The 17,086-nt window shown below is 48.7% G+C and overlaps 1 protein-coding gene across 7 annotated transcripts in view; it reads right to left on the bottom strand.

Moving 5' to 3' along the window:
• Positions 1–17,086, bottom strand: part of TMEM63C (transmembrane protein 63C) — an 87,253-nt gene that overhangs the window by 33,463 nt on the left and 36,704 nt on the right. For 2 of the 7 annotated variants that reach the window (XM_048855549.2, XM_048855551.2), the window contains exon 2: positions 16,128–16,265. The exons of 4 other annotated variants lie outside the window; for them this stretch is intronic. The gene's annotated coding sequence lies outside the window, so the exon portion shown is untranslated. Of the gene's footprint in view, positions 1–12,421; positions 12,441–16,127; positions 16,266–17,086 lie in introns of those variants that run through there. One more of the 7 variants, XM_048855550.2, reaches the window with a different exon arrangement.

Raw genomic sequence — 17,086 nt, 5'->3', positions numbered from 1 at the left:
GAGAGCTGGGGGGAAAAAACCTTGTGTAGTGATAATCAAGGTGGGCCATTTCCAGCAGTTGACAAGAACGTGTGAGGAACAGTGACGGGTGGGGGGTGGGGGGTGGGGAATAAACATGGGGAAATAGCTTTACTTTGTGTAATGACACAGCCACTCCCAGTCTTTATTCAAGCCTAAGTTAATTGTATCCAGTTTGCAAATTAATTCCAATTCAGCAGTCTCTCCTTGGAGTCTGTTTTTGAAGTTTTTTTGTTGAAGAATTGCCACTTTTAGGTCTGTAATCGAGTGATCAAAGAGATTGAAGTGTTCTCCGACTGGTTTTTGAATGTTATAATTCTTGATGTCTGATTTGTGTCCATTTATTCTTTTACGTAGAGACTGTCCAGTTTGACCAATGTACATGGCAGAGGGGCATTGCTGGCACATGATGGCATATATCACATTGATAGATGTGCAGGTGAAGGAGTCTCTGATAGTGTGGCTGATGTGATTAGGCCCTATGATGGTGTCCCCTGAATAGATATGTGGGCACAGTTGGCAACGGGCTTTGTTGCAAGGATGGGTTCCTGGGTTAGTGGTTCCGTTGTGTGGTGTGTGGTTGCTGGTGAGTATTTGCTTCAGGTTGGGGGGCTGTCTGTAAGCAAGGACTGGCCTGTCTCCCAAGATCTGTGAGGGTGATGGGTCGTCCTTCAGGATAGGTTGTAGATCCTTGATAATGCATTGGAGAGGTTTTAGTTGGGGGCTGAAGGTAATGGCTAGTGGCGTTCCGTTATTTTCTTTGTTGGGCCTGTCCTGTAGTAGGTGACTTCTGGGTATTCTTCTGGCTCTGTCAATCTGTTTCTTCACTTCAGCAGGTGGGTACTGTAGTTGTAAGAACGCTTGATAGAGATGTTGTAGGTATTTGTCTCTGTCTGAGGTTTTGGAGCAAATGCGGTTGTATCGTAGAGCTTGGCTGTAGACAATGGATTGTGTGGTGTGGTCTGGATGAAAGCGGGAGGCATGTAAATAGGCATTGCGGTCAGTAGGTTTCCAGTATAGGGTGGTGTTTATGTGACCATTGCTTATTAGCACCATAGTGTCCAGGAAGTGGATCTCTTGTGTGGACTGGTCCAGGCTGAGGTTGATGGTGGGATGGAAATTGTTGAAATCATGGGGGAATTCCTCAAGGGCTTCTTTTCCATGGGTCCAGGTGATGAAGATGTTATCAATGTAGCGCAAGTAGAGTAGGGGCATTAGGGGACGAGAGCTGAGGAAGAGTTCTAAGTCAGCCATAAAAATGTTGGCACACTGTGGGGCCATGCGGGTACCCATAGCAGTGCCGCTGATTTGAAGGCATACATTGTCCCCAAATGTGAAATAGTTATGGGTGAGGACAAACTCACAAAGTTCAGCCACCAGGTTTGCCGTGACATTATCAGGGATACTGTTCCTGATGGCTTGTAGTCCATCTTTGTGTGGAATGTTGGTGTAGAGGACTTCTACATCCATAGTGGCCAGGATGGTGTTTTCAGGAAGATCACTAATGGATTGTAGTTTCCTCAGGAAGTCAGTGGTGTCTCGAAGATAGCTGGGAGTGCTGGTAGTGTAGGGCCTGAGGAGGGAGTCTACATAGCCAGACAATCCTGCTGTCAGGGTGTCAATGCCTGAGATGATGGGGCGTCCAGGATTTCCAGGTTTATGGATCTTGGCTAGCAGATAGAATACCGCTGGTCGGGATTCTAGCGGTGTGTCTGTGCGGATTTGTTCTTGTGCTTTTTCAGGGAGTTTCTTGAGCAGATGGTGTAGTTTCTTTTGGTAACTCTCAGTGGGATCAGAGGGTAATGGCTTGTAGAAAGTGGTGTTGGAGAGCTGCCGAGCAGCCTCTTGTTCATATTCTGACCTGTTTATGATGATGACAGTACCTCCTTTGTCAGCCTTTTTGATTATGATGTCAGAGTTGTTTCTGAGGCTGTGGATGGCATTGTGTTCTGCAAGGCTGAGGTTATGGGGCAAGTGGTGCTGCTTTTCCACAATTTCAGCCCGTGCACGTTGGTGGAAGCACTCTATGTAGAAGTCCAGTCTGCTGTTTTGACCTTCAGGAGGAGTCCACCCAGAATCCTTCTTTTTGTAGTGTTGGTAGGAAGGTCTCTGTGGATTAGTATGTTGTTCAGAGGTGTGTTGGAAATATTCCTTGAGTCGGAGACGTCGAAAATAGGATTCTAGGTCACCACAGAACTGTATCATGTTCGTGGGGGTGGAGGGGCAGAAGGAGAGGCCCGAGACAGGACAGATTCTTCTGCTGCGCTAAGAGTATAGTTGGATAGATTAACAATATTGCTGGGTGGGTTAAGGGAACCACTGTTGTGGCCCCTTGTGGCAGAGAATCTCTCAGTAATAACATCATGTGTTTTTACAGCCTCTTTCATCCTGAAAGATTCCAAACTGCTCTTGCCCGACAGAGATTGCTCATTCTTCCCTGAAATGTATCCACTTCTGAGGTGTAACATTTAACAGCAACAGCACACAGCAAGTTGTGGGAGAACTACCCTGTATGCCAGGGGATCTCAATGTTTTCATAGCAAGGGCCACATCTTCATTGACAGACACCCGTTCACCATCACCCGGCCCCGCCTCCAGTCCCACCAGGGATCAACTAACAGCTCTGAGGCAGCTACAGAGATTGCCTAGTCGGAAAGCGGCATTAGAAAGGTGTTAAATGCATTATTCACCTTTAAGAGTATGAGTTACCAGCTAGAAACAAGGAGCAGCAGCCAGCACCAGTTGGGGGACCACTGTTGTCTGCTGCTGGAACTGCTGTGTAAATTCAGGGAGGCAGAATAGAATTACCTAAATTGGGATGGGGGATTAAAACTCCTAGTTTTACTAAGTGCCATGAAATCTTTAGTGGGCATGGACAGCCAAGGCCCCAGCTTCATTTTTCATACAAAAGATGGCACCTCCATTGGCACAGCACTATGCTTCACAGAGGGCCAGGAGTGACTTGGCAGGAAGAAGGCTCTCTCCAAAGCTCCCATCTCTGCGATACCTGGAGGGGGAACAGTCTGCACCATTATTATTAAACAGAGAAGTGCTATGGGGCCACCTTAGCTATAGGCAAACTAGGCAGCTGCCTGGAGGCAGGAGAGGCTATTATCTAGCCCATCCCTGACAGGTGTTTGTCTATCCTGTTCTTACAAACCTCCAATGGCGGGGATTCCACAACCTCCTTAGGTAATTTGTTCCATGCATTAGGAAGTTTTTCCTCAAGTTTAATCTAAATCTCTCTTGCTGCAATTTAACCCCATTACTTCTTATCCTGTCCTCAGTGCACGAAAACAATATATCACCCTCCTCTTTAAAACAACCTTTAATGCACTTGAAGATTATCATGTCCCTCCTTAGCCTTCAATTCTCCAAACTTCAACAGACCCAACTCTTTCAGTCTTCCCTCATAGGTCATGTTCTCTAGACTTTTAATCATATGTGTTGCTCTCCTCTGCACCTTCTCCAATTTGTCTGCACCAGTCTGAAGTGTGGTGCCGAGAACTGGACACAATACCCCAGCTGAGTCCTTATCAGTGCTAAGCAGAGTGGAAGAATTACTTTTCGTGTCTGTAATACTTCCCAGAATGATGTTCGCTTTTTCTGCAATAGTGTTACATTGTTGACTCATATTTAGTTTGTGATCCATGATAACCCACAGATCCTTTTCTGCAGTACTCCTTCCTAGGTAGTCATTTTTCCATTTTGTGTGCGTGGAATTAATTATTCCTTCCTAAGTCTTGTACATTGCACTTGTCGTTATTGACTTTCATCCTATTTATTTCAGACCAATTCTCCAGTTTATCAAGATCATTTTGAATTCTAATCCTGCCCTCCAAAGCACTTGCAACCTCTCCCAGCTTGGTATCATTCACAAACTTTATCAGTGTGCTCTCTTTGCCATTATCCAACTAATTTATGAAGAAATTGAATAGAACCAGGCCCAGAAGAGATCCCAGCGAGACCCCACTCAATATGCCCTGTGAGTTTGAACCATTGATAACTACTCTCTGAGTATGATTTTCCAACTAGTTGTGCACCCATCTCATAGTAGGCTTGTCTATTTCCCTAGTTTGCTTATCACAAACATTTCAGTGTCACTATTCAGCTGGTTCCCTCCTGGGCAACTCTCACTGGCTTGTTTCAGAGTAGCAGCCATGTTAGTCTGTATCTGCAAAAAGAACAGGAGTACTTGTGGCACCTTAGAGACTCACAAATTTATCTGAGCATAAGCTTTCGTGGGCTACAGCCCACTTCATCGGATAAATAGAATGGAACATATAGTAAGAAGATATACGGCTAAATTCAGTGCCTTGCATAATGACAGGTTTCAGAGTAGCAGCTGTGTTAGTCTGTATCCACAAAAAGAACAGGAGTACTTATGGCACCTTAGATTTGAGCATAAGCTTTATTTATTTGAGCATAAGCTTTCGTTGGTGGTCACAAGAAGAATGACACAACATCCCCTTCCCTCTCCCAGCAGCAACAGGTGACAGGGCCCAAGCCCAGTCCCGGAAATACAGGATCTGATTTGGGTCTGTGGTTTTATCCAGTATCAGCAGGGGATGAAGTGGTGACTGATCTATCCCCAGGGCCTGTGGGAGTAGCAGTGTCTCCAATATCCCTCCTTGAACCAACCTTCTCTTCCATGCTGATGACCTCGCTGTCACTGCAGGACTGTGCTTAGTCTCTGTGCATTCAGAGGGCAAGGTCCTGGGATCCAACTAAACCTGCTGCTTTGGGGATGAGAGAGGATCTAGCTCAGGGAACCAGGCCTGATAGGGTTGGCAGGCTGTACTGAACCTTATGAGGAGTGCTATCGTGGTGCCGCAGCCTATAGTCAATATGCTTCCACCCCCAATGCTGCCTTTTAGTGCCTCCAGTCACTGCTGTCTTGGCACCATGGGACTGGACTTTGTGGCTAGCGGCATGCAGGGTCCTGCACCGTTTTAAAATGATGGCTCCGTAAGTAGCGCTGAGCACCTTGTTCCATGAACACTGAGCATGTAGCCAGCACTGTCCAGATCTACTGGCACCCTGCTCCTTTCCATGCCCCATCTCCCTCCGAGGGATTGGGAAGAGGAAAGCCAGGGAGCAATGCTTGGATCTGGTGCAGCAAATCCTGGATCCCTAGGACAGGCTGACTGGGGCTCGGTTTTGTACCATGAACTGTTATACTTAGCAAGGAGAAGGGAAGGGAAGGGCCCTCACTACTGTTTTGCTGGACACGCTTGTTCCCCACCTCCATCCCTCATGATGTTGCACCGCACCCCTAGCCACTGCACCAGGCCATGCCAATTTCCTTGCAAACTGCTGGTCTCGTTTCAACCTTCCTCAAGTGTCTAGTGTGCTATGGCAATGTAACGTGCTGCAGATGTGCCAAGCACTAATATCCTGATTGCTGTTAATGCTAGAGCCAGATGAAACACCCCTGAGTCTGTTCACAAGCAGGTTGGTAAGCTGGGTCTCACTGCTGGTGAGTGTTGGTTTCATACCCTTCTTTTTATTTATATTACAACCAAGATCAGGGCCCTGTTGTGTTAAGGGCTGTACAAACACCCAATAAGAGACAGTCTCTGCCCCAGTGAGCTTACAGACTAAATAGACATGACAGACAAAGGGTGAAAGTGAAAACAGGCACAGAGAGAAATTAAGGTAACCCAACAGTTCAACCAGGAATAGAACCAAGACTGCCCAAGTCCCAGTCAAGTGTCCTGCCCACTAGACCACACTTCCCCCTGGAATTTGGCCTTACGTTGTGGGTCTGATCCAAGCAATAACGAAGGTGAAAACTGAGACAACCAGCTGTGCTCAGCACTGTGCAATGAGAATGGGGCTTTGCTTGACCTGATGGACCTGCCCATGGGACTAAGCACGTGCATGATGCGTATAGCGCTCTGCTCCGCTGGGACCAGATGTGATTGGTTTTGCTACAGAAACAAATGAGAATCCCTCTGCAAAGAAAATCTGCCTCTCTACAGGAACAGCAAGATGTTCTGATGGAAGAGCCTCAAAGAAAGTATATGTATGTGTGCAAAACACTTTGGCTTCTATCTTTGAACCTGGAACTCACCAAGGCTTAAGCAGTTTGGGGTTCGGTTGGGAAAGGTTCCTGTGGATCTAGTTAGCATGCTGACTCCTGGGGAAAGGGAAAGTGCCCCAGGAGCTTCAGTCCCCAGGAGAGGTTAAGGATTCAGACCTTATATCTTATCCAGCACAGTGCCACCTACCACTATGTTGGGTATTGTGTCCTGTACTCACCCCCACCTCCTCCTCCTGAGTTATCCCCCCCCACAGAACTGCATCCCCGACCATCACACTGGGACCGTGGAGTAAGTGCCAACTCGGTGCCTGTGACTGAGTCACCCGGGCTGCTCCCTGAAGCACCTTGGAGGTCTTACATCCAGTACTTACTGACTTGGCCTGATCCTGCTTAACATGTGAAGTCTGACAAGATCCCAGCCCAAGGTGGGATGGCTGCAGGCCATAAATTTGGCCTCCCATCAGGAGAGGTTCTATGTCATCTTCTTGGACTGGCAGGATCTTTCCTAAGGCTGTGTCTATACTAGATAGTTGGATCCCATTGGGATCAGGGGCTGAACTCCTAGTTTTGGGGGGTTGAGAAGAACTCTTTGCAGTATGGCTGCCTCCCATTCCTCACTTGTCTCCTCCTCCCCTTACCAAGTCAGGGTGAATGATACGGTGAGCCCCGGGGCAGCCCCATGGAGATGACAGAAGCTCTGGAAATGGGATTCCATGTGCATGGGATAAGTGGTCCCATGGAAAAGGAATGAGCAGGTGCATATGAGTGCGAGCAAGGTGAGCCCTTTGAAAAGTGAACTGGGGACAAGGGAATTTACTGCAGCCCTCTTCTCAGCCTGCCAGTGCCCTAGCCCATTGGTCTCTGAGAGAAAAAAGCCGCCCCAGAAGGCTGGCGAGGTGTCAGGGGAGCAGATGAAGGCACGGGGCCAGTGAGGGTTAAGCACTTCCCTGTAGAGCTGCACTCAATCTGTTCATCTCTTGGGTGCATGTCTCCCTCCCTCCCTTCCCCAGGTAAACAACAGAGCTGTCGCCATCTGGCATTTTCAGCTGCTAAATAATTAATCTCCCTTTTGTTAACAAGGAGAGTAAGTCTCTGATGGACGGAGCTGTTGGACCTCTAGCAAATAAACCAGGAGGCTCCTAGCAACCTGCAGCTCCTATCCCACCTCCGACCTGCTTTCCTGGAGCTAGATCCCATGACTGGTGACTGTTTCCAAGAGTGACAGGGAATGGATCACTTGATGATTACCTGTTCTGTTCATTCCCTCTGAAGCACCTGGCAGTGGCCACTGTGCACTGTTGGAAGACAGGATACTGGGCTAGATGGACCTTTAGTCTGACCCAGTATGGCCGTTCTTATGTTCCTTATGTTATGTTCCTTATGAGCACTACTTACTCTTCCTGCCACAGGAGAGAGCCTACTAGGTCCCTGATGCTACCCCCTTCCCCACTAGCTATCTAGAGAAGCAGATTATAGCTTTGCTGATCTTCGTCCATCCAGGAGCAGATTCTTCCTGTACATGCTGCATTTCATTTCCCTCCAAGTTTTCCTATCCATATGCCTCCCAAAGGCAAACCTCCGGTGTGCCCCCCAAATTCAGCTCCCAAACCAACTCCTGCCCCATCTCTCCTGCCCCCAATTCCCTGAGCTTGATTCACTTTTTTATTGCTGAACTTTGGGGATTGTAAGAAATTTTAGGAACAGAAAGAGAGCACCCCTACCCAGCACCCCTGCCCTCCCTCTAGTTCAGCTCCATTCCACCCTCCTCCTACCCAGGCCCATGACCCTGCCCCTCTGCAACTCAATCGCAGCCCCAACTCAGCCTCATTACAATCCCTCCAGTCCCATCACATAGCCCAGAGCCCTGAGCTGGCTCCAGTGCATTATCCAGTACTTTTCAATCAACCTCAGTCCCACCTCAGACATCTCCTTCTCCAGACGCCAGCGCACCGGGCACCTTTCCAGCGCAGGTGTTCCAAAACAAACATCCTGGTTTCCTTACGGTTAAAGTTGCAGAAGTTACTAACACTCTGATGCAAACTACATAACTACAGGCATACCATGAGAATAACCAGCTGAAGGGAATTTACATAAATATTCTATGATTCTTGCTTCATACATTTGGTCAGCAATAATATTGTGGTAATTTCACCTTACACATTCCCATAATGACCTGAGCTCTGTCCTGCAAGACATGCTTATGAACTCTTTCAACTGAGAGGTCACTAATTATATACCTTATTTACAGAGTCATAATCATACTAACGATACATATGTTGAAAGGGTTCTTAACTCTGACCCACAAGATGTTCTTAAGGTTACTACGGGAAAGCATAGGTTAATTTCCGCATGTCATTATGATTGTGAAATACTCTGGTATTCTAAAACACTGCTAACACCACGGTATGCAGCAGTATTGTGGGTCAGTACTGCAGCATATTAAATCATTTCTTTATAAGGGAGAGCTGGGTTGAGTGAAATGCCTTTTAGACACTTACTTACCCCTTTCTAAGCTGTTCATTGAATAACACAAGTATAAATAACCAAGAAGCATACTGCTCTCTGTACCCCAAAACTAGCTTGCCCAACTTCCCTTAATAGGAAAAGAGGATTTGGGTTTAAACTCTTATCTCTTATTTGGAAGTACTTAGGAATCTGCCTCCTTAAATTTCTCCTGACATTTTCAGCTGGATGCATGGTTATGCTTCCCTTCTGTTCTAAACTGTTGTGTTGTACTGTTGTGTGCTGTAAAACAGCTTCTGTGTTCTGCACCAGAGGTAGTTGCATTTCAATGTTGTGTGCAGGGATTACTGTACAGAGAATTTGTAAAGGTCTTTGGGATGAAAGGCCACACAGATTATACTAATAAGTGAGCATGTTCTAACGGAACAAGCCAGGGACATGAAATCAGGAGACCAGGTTCTATTCCCAGCTGTGCCACTGACTCACTGTATGAACCTGGGCTAATCGCTTCCCCTGCTCTGTGCCTCGGTTTCCCCATCTGTACAATGGGGATAACCCTGATCTACAACAGAGACATGGGTGTGTGCCTTAATGTCTATGAAGTTCTTTGAGATCCTTCTATTATTATTTATTATTTGTATTATGATAGCACTTAGGAATCTCAACCAAGAAACAGGGCCTCACTATGCTAGGTGCTGTACAGACATGGACCAAAGACAATGGTCCCTGTCCCAGAGAGCTCACAATCTGCATGTCAGGCAGAGCACAACAGGTGGATGAAACAGCTGAATGAGCTGGGGTAGGGGACTGGTTGATGAAGTTACAATAAAAAAGAGTTTAGCAGAAAAGCAAAAGTCACAGCGCGTTGCTTGCCTGACCAAGATGACAAGTGAGAGATCCTAAAGAAGGCAAAGAAATATATACACAATAAAATAAGAAATTTTATCCAATTTATAGATAAATCTGTGACCTGCCCTGAGTTTTTCTCACTTAATACAGATATTTGTGTTTGGACAAAATATTTCTCCTTCAGATCTTGTGTCCTTGCCACATTAATAATAACACATTGTACAGGACATTGAGACCCTCCAAAGGAGGCCACTACAGACAAGAAAAGAATTAAGTAAATCTTACAGCTAGCATGGATAGAATCATGCATAATTCATCATTCATTTGGCGTATTTTGTTTTTTTCCTGTCCACAAACTGTCCATGAATGGCCCGTGATTCTCTTCGATGTGTTATCCAAAGTGATTTGCCAGAAAATTTCTTCAAATTTCTGGACACAGAGTATGTTTCTGGTGTCTGACTGGATGAGCGTAACGTGCAGAATCAGATGTCCTATTATAAATATGAAATTTGCTTTACGTGAATATTGTCCTTTCCCTTGAACATCCTTGCCAGGAACTCACTTGCTAGGGCAGGGGTGGGCAAACTAACGCCCGGGGGCCACATCCAGCCCTTCAGATGTTTTAATCCAGCCTTCGAGCTCCTGCTGGGGAGCAGGGTTCGGGACTTGCCCCACATGTGCCGCCTGGCCGCGCCTCCGCGTAGGAGCCAGAGGGGGGAGGACATGCTGCTGCTTCCAGGAGCTGCTTGAGGTAAGAGCCACCTGGACCCTGCACACCTGACACCCTCCTGCACACCAACCCCCAACCCTGATCCTCCTCCCACCCTCTCAACCCCTTGGTCTCAGCCCAGTGCACCCTCCTGCACCCCAAACCTCTCATCCCCAGCCCCACCCCAGAGCCCGCACCCCCAGCTGGAGCCCCCACCCTTCCCACACACCCCAATCTGCTGCCCCAGCTTGGAGCCCCCTCCTGCACCCGGAACTCTTCATTTCTGGACCCACACCAGAGCCCGCACCCCCAGCTGGAGCCCTCACGCCCTCCCGCATCCAAACCCCCAGTTTTGTGAGCATTCATGGCCCACCATACAATTTCCATACCCAGATGTGGCCCTCAGGCCAAAAAGTTTGCCCACCCCTGTGCTAGGGTATTTCTGGAAAGTGAATGCACAAAGACCATGAACACAGCAAAGCAAATCCTTTGTAAAATTAAAATGAATAGTCAGTCACTTTTGGGGACAGTATTTGCCTAGGGCTGATCATAATCTTTATCTATCTCCCAGGGGGGCTATCAACTTTGTTTTGCAGATTAGAAAACAGAGGCACAAAGAGGCTAAGGGACTGGTTCATGGTGGTCACAGAGAGCCAACAGAAGATGTGGGATTAGAACCCAGCAGCCCTGATTCCCAGTTCTGTGCTCTGGCCACTAGATCACACTGCTTCCTGAACTACACTCTCCCTGCTCTCTTCCCCTATCTGCCCTTCCTAGGTATGTGCTGGGGGAGTTTTCTTCAGCTTGCAGGAATGGGATGTGGGGAGAGATGTAATGTGAAGGCCAAGTCAATGCCCCTTAAATCCCCCCTCTCCCCACTCCCAAACTGGGAAGAGTTGATAAAGCTAAGACTTATGACTTTGTGTGATCAGTGGAAGGTCAGTGGTGATCCTAGAGGGGTAGGCAAGGAAAACTGAGCTGGTTACATTGATTCAGCACCACAGACAGGGATCAATAACAATCTCAGGCTGGAACAGGTACGTCAATACCCCAGTGCTGAGCTCAGCACAAACGTGAGAGATGTGGCTTTACCAGAGGAGGGCACAGTGACCTCTAAAGTGCTTCAGCTCAGGCTGGCAGGAAAGAGCAAACGCATCATGCCCTGTGCAGGGCACTCCCAATTTCCCACTTGGGCAAAGTGAAGTGCGATGGGGGAACAGGATACCCAAAGCAGGGTCCACAGCGGTGCAAGTAGAATTCATTTCTTATCGGTACGCTGCACGAACTAAATGGGGGGGGGGGGTGGGCCGTGACCTCCCCACCTGACTCCTCACGTGACCCCAGCCCGCCCCCAGCCTGGGGCCCTGTGCTCTCCACCTCCCCTCCCCATGATCCATCCCACGTTCCCGGATGGGGAGGGGGGGCTCTGTCCTTCTCCCACTGCACCGGAGACTTTTGAACCACAGGGCGCTCTGGAACGCCACTGGCAAAAGAAGCAGAACGTCGGACGGCCCCACGCTGGCAACTCCACCGGTGTCACTGTACCGCTCCCAGCCCCGCTCCCAGCCCTCTGGCAGGGCTGCGGTACAGACCCCGGACAGGAGACACAGGTACGTAGCTGCGTGGAAGGCCTGGGGGTGGTACAGCTGCGCTGGAGCAGTTGTCGGAGCGGGGCCGCCCGGCGGCCCCATGTTATGCTCCTCTTGTGACTTTGTGGTGTGGTGTACAGTTATAAATAGCTTACTGGTACGGTGTACTGTACTACACTACTTGCACCACTGGGCAGGGGGGAGAGTCTTTACTCGTTCTCTCTCCCTATGAAGTTCCCCCTCACTTCTTGGGGTAAAGTCCTATTTTCAGCAGTGAGGGGAGGGAACCCTATCTCCAGTGGCAAGGGGTGTGTATGTGTGGAGGGGCAAATCCCTCTGCTAGATGTTGAGGTGTGTGTGGGAGGAGGGAGGGATCTGTATAGCCCTAGCAGAAGCTGGAGCTGCTCCACTCTAACATTTCCTTTGGCTTCAGCCCAGCTCCCTGTCTCCCACCTGCTCCTGGGGCCCTGGCCCCTCCTGCAAGTTTCCCCCAGACATGCCCCCTTCCCCAATTCCTCAGCTGCCCCATTTCCCTACTTCAGACCAACTCCCTTCCCAACTGCCCTGGAGTTTTCCAGAATCTTCCTGGTCCTTCCTCCTCTTAGTAATGGGGCATCACTCCCCTCACAGCACCGCCCCAAGTGTTTGCCTATTGTTTAAACCAGCTTTACCTTAGAAAAGACATATTCAAAGAGAAACACATTGCTCTTCCTTAGAGCCACCTTCCCGTCTCATGCCATCACTCACCACAAATCCATATTGAAAAATGAGGGCTGGCTAAAAACCACCCTTCTCCCATTTCCTGGCTCCCATCCTTCGTACAGCGTAAAGCGTTCTCTTTTCAAATCACACATTCCGGCCCAGAACAGCTGCTGTCCCTGAGGCCCTTCAGGAAACAGGCCCTGGAGGCTAAGGAGGGGAACAACCTATTCTGCCACAGAGGATCTGCTGGGGGTGCATCCTGTTGCTCTGGACTGAAAAAGAGAAGTCGGAGTGTAAAGATGAGGTAAAGAGCAAAGTCAAACATGGACAGTGCACTCTGTCCAGGGATTGGTTCCTGGAAAGTAACGAAGCTGATCTCAAAACACAGGATGCAATGGATAGTGAATGTAATGTGATTTGTAAATGTATATAAAGGCAGGGGAATGTACTGAATGTGGGAGCACACTGAGAAGCTCTGATGTAAACTGCTGATAGCCCCAGAAGCTGACCTGGTGCCAGGGACACTGTTCAACAAGCAATGCTACTGAGGAAGTGTAACATTCTACACCTTGGGGGAGTGTGCTGTAACCCCCATATTCCGCATTTTCATGTAATCGTGATCTTACATAGAAAGCATGCCTTGTAAGGTATCAGGGGAAAGGTTATGATCTGCTGAAAGTCATTTCTCTATCCATAGATGTGTAACATTAATGCATATGAAGTTGTAAGAACTGTGTCGTATGGTTGTCACTAAAACATGCTGTAAGTTGGGGGAATCAGCCAGAAATTAGCTCCCCATAGGCAACAACAAGGAAAGTGACCAACACCCGGGCGGGGTGTCAAACAACCCATCAGCAGCCATTGTCCAGCAGGGGAGCTACAATGCAATGACTCACCTGCATGAGGCCACACTAGGGGAATTGCTCCACCTTGCTTGGAGAGACTCACCTCTCCTGACTCTGAAGGGTGGTAGAAAGCCAAGAGGGAGGAAAGGACATGATAAGAGGAAGAGACATTTGCCATGCTCTTCCTCTCTCTTCCACCTACATCTACAGATATCACACCAAGTGACTGAAGTGCTGATCAAAGGGGAGAGCCTGGCTGAAGAGCAACCAGCCAGCCTGTGGTGAGAAGCATCTAAGTTTGTATGGGCACTGAAAGTGTTAAGATCAGCTTAGAATGCATTTTGCTTTTATTTCATTTGCCCAAATCTGACTTGTTATGCTTTGACTTATAATCACTTAAAATCTGTCTTTATAGTTAATACATCTGTTTGTTTATTCTACCTGAAGCAGTGTGTTTGGTTTGAAGTGTGTCAAAAACTCCCCTTGGGATAACAAGCCTGGTACATATCAATTTCTTTGTTAAATTGATGAACTCATACAAGCTTGCAGCGTTCAGTGGGCATAACTGGACACTGCAAGACGGAGGTTCCTAGGGTTGTGTCTGGGACCAGAGATATTGGCTAGTGTCATTCGGTTGCAAGTAGCTGGGAGCAGCTTACATGCCATAGGCTGTGCGTGAACAGCCCAGGAGTGGGGGGTTCTCACAGCAGAGCAGGGTCAGGTTGGCTCCCAGAGTCAAGGATTGGAGTGACCTAGCAGATAGCCAGTCCAGATAACACCAGAGGGGAACGTCACAGGAAGCCCCTTCAGCCTCAGCTGCATGTTGCCCTTTGCCCCCAAGAACATCAACTCAGCACTAGGCAGCGTTTGGCATTCTGCTCGTTTTCCTTCATGATCCAGGCGTCACAGTGCCACGGAGTGGTCAGGAGGATAAATTTCTGCACTCCCAGCAGTGTCATTTGGGTCTCCAGTAGAGGGAATTACTGGTGCAAGAAAAATTTCCTCCCATGTTTTCCTACCCAACCTTACCAAGCCCTCCTACCCCCACCTCCCTGAGCCCATATCTTAGTGCTGGGATGGCAAGCTCCTTGAGACTGATATCCCAGAGTCTCTACCTCACCCTGATTATCCCTACTGGAATCTGTTTGGGAAGATTTTCCTTTGCTCACAGCCATTTGGAGTGGGCTTTAATCCCATCAGACCCCAGATGTGTGCAGAAAATCTGCCCCTCCATGAGACCAGACCTGGGACCAATCACCAGGTCAGCAGATTCAGGAAATCTGAGCCTGCTTTCACATCCCACAGCCCCTACACAGCGTGTGAGCTTCTGTGAGGTGAACACAGCCTATGGATCGAGTCATTACCTTGTTAATGGGCTAGAGAAATTAAGCCGTGTGTGAAAATCACTACCTCTGAGTCCTGAAAAGAGATCAGACCCCAGTGATCTGGGATATATTGCCTTCTGCATTAGGACTGAATGGCATTCCTCTCTCAAAGAACTACACACTGGCCATCAGACCCAGATTCCACATGCAAATGTCCCACCAAGAAATGTTTTGATTGAAATGGTGCCTATAGCCCCGGACCAGAGACCTAACTACTAATGTCCTCTCCTGCTGTCCCCTATAATCAGGGGAATCGGCCAGCAATCCGCAATCAAGGGACCCTGATGGAATGTCTCCCCCAATTTTCTGAGGGGCTGAGGATCCCCCTGAGACCTTAGGATCACTAGGGTTCTTCTGTTGTACACAGATACGGCCCCAGCTCCACCCTTGACTCAAATCTTCTATTTGCACCTACGGTCTCTAACCATGGTGCCTACCTTTCCTGTCTGGCAATCTGACCCTACCACCGTTCCAGCCTTGCTGCAGCTGTGCCTCTACCGACATCTTAGCCAGACCTTCCACTCCTCTCACGTCTGCCATGGCAGCTTCCTTCTCTATGGCCTCCCCAGAGTCCAGCTCTCCAGACTCCAGCACCTGCACAGTGCTGCTGCCACCTTCTTCAATGCACAAGCAGGAGCAGTCCCATTGCCTCCCTCTCACGGACCATGGCTGGCTCCAGGAGCATTTCAGGGGATGATTCAAATCTGCCATCTTTGTTTTTAAAAGCTCCAGGGCTATGGCTCAGAGGACCTCCAGGCCTGTCCCTCTTTCTACTCCTCTGCTCACTTTCTCTGTCATTCTACCACCAGGCTCCTCACTGTCCCTCTGCACAGTGCCACCAGGTTGGTGAGACAGCCTTCACCTCTGCAGCTCCCAGAATCTACAACAGCCTCCCCATATTTCTTCACCCAATCCATGTTCCACCTAATTTCAAATCTCTTTTCTCTCTGGCCTCTTAGCGTCACCCTGCCCTGCTGATGATTTGGTGCCTAATTCCATAAGGTAGTTGTCTGAAAGACGCGGCCCAAAGGAACGTGGCATCAGTCCATTGTTCACAAGACCAGCCTGCCAGCTACTTCTCTCTATCAACACAGGCCCTTGCATGTCTCTTGCTCATAAACTTACTGCAGGGCAATGCTATCAATGTTACCATCTAACCGACAGGAAGAGGAACAGGTAATGTCACAGCTGGAGTAGATGCAACCAGGGACAGCTTTGCTTATCCACACAGCACGTCCAGGATGGGCAATGGCAATGGCATGGGGCCCTAAACAGCCATCAGTGACCAAATGGAGCTCAAATAGTGCGGCAGGGGAGGGAGGAAATAATGGTGTTGAAATATGTTTCCTCTCCTCTTTCACCTTCCCCTTCCTTCTATTGTCTTTTCATGGGTGTAGGCATACAAGGGGTGGGTGATGTGGCTATTTAGATCCAAATGGTGTGGCCAATAAGGATTTTACTATGTGCAGCTCAGGATTACGGTCATCCAATCAGAACTGTTCCTTCAATCCTGACACGAACCTTTATCTTGTGTGCAAACAAAAGGAAAGTATCAGCCTCTCTCTGAAGCCAAGCATCTCTGGATGTGAGGCTGTCCTCTCAGGCTACAGCTCAGGTCCTCTGGGGAGGAGGTAAGGTGCAGGAGGGTTCTGTCTAGTCCTTGGAGATTAAAAGAAGAGTCAGTTTCCTTTGCTGCTGAGGACTTGGCAAAACTCAAAGGAGGGGAAGCAAGCCCCATGCTTTGCGGTGGAAACCGATCCCTCGTTAGACTCAAGACGAGCCTCACCCATGACATCTCAGTTTAACTCTGCATAACTGGCCAAGAATGCCCAAGAGCTCTAGGGAGCTGTACAAGCATTCACAAATTCAGGGGCTCACCCCATCTTTCAATCTGCAGAACAAATGAGAGACTCTCTTCCCCATGCACACTACAACTCCCACTTCCTGCTCAACCCCCCAAATCCCTCAGGACCTCCCTCAAATCACCCCCCACACTACTTGCTTCTCCCAAAGTTTCATTCTGCAGCTCATCAAGGAGGGTGCTGTAGTTTGAGAACCATGGAAGGGCTGCAGAGGGGAGCAGAGGCTGCTGTCTGCTTTCCTGCTACTGCCCAGCGCAGGCTGGAGCCCAGCTGAGAGGTTGATCAGATTCTCGCGCTGCTAATTTTGAATATTCTGACCCCAAACCAATGCATAGACAGCTCATCGGGGTCCCCCAGTGGAAACAGCCCCACACTAGGAACCAAACACAGGGCTGCCCCAATCTAGGATTAAAAGATGCTTCTCAAAGGCACCGCTGCCTCCCACCCCCATGCATGCACAGCCCTCATTTTAAATGGAGGGACAACAGGGGAAGCCTGAGTGCTTTTCCTGCTCTCAAGAGAGGCAGGTCAGGCCCATGTTTAGGAAACTCTGCTACAGAGTCACATGAACCCAGGGGCAGAGCCCCGAGATTTGCTTTCTGAAACCAACAAGCCACA

The sequence above is a fragment of the Caretta caretta genome, chromosome 6 (assembly GCF_965140235.1).
Source record: "Caretta caretta isolate rCarCar2 chromosome 6, rCarCar1.hap1, whole genome shotgun sequence".
NCBI classification, from domain to species: Eukaryota; Metazoa; Chordata; order Testudines; family Cheloniidae; genus Caretta; species Caretta caretta.
Note: the sequence above shows the minus strand (reverse complement) of the source record. Positions and strands in the feature narration are given on the sequence as shown.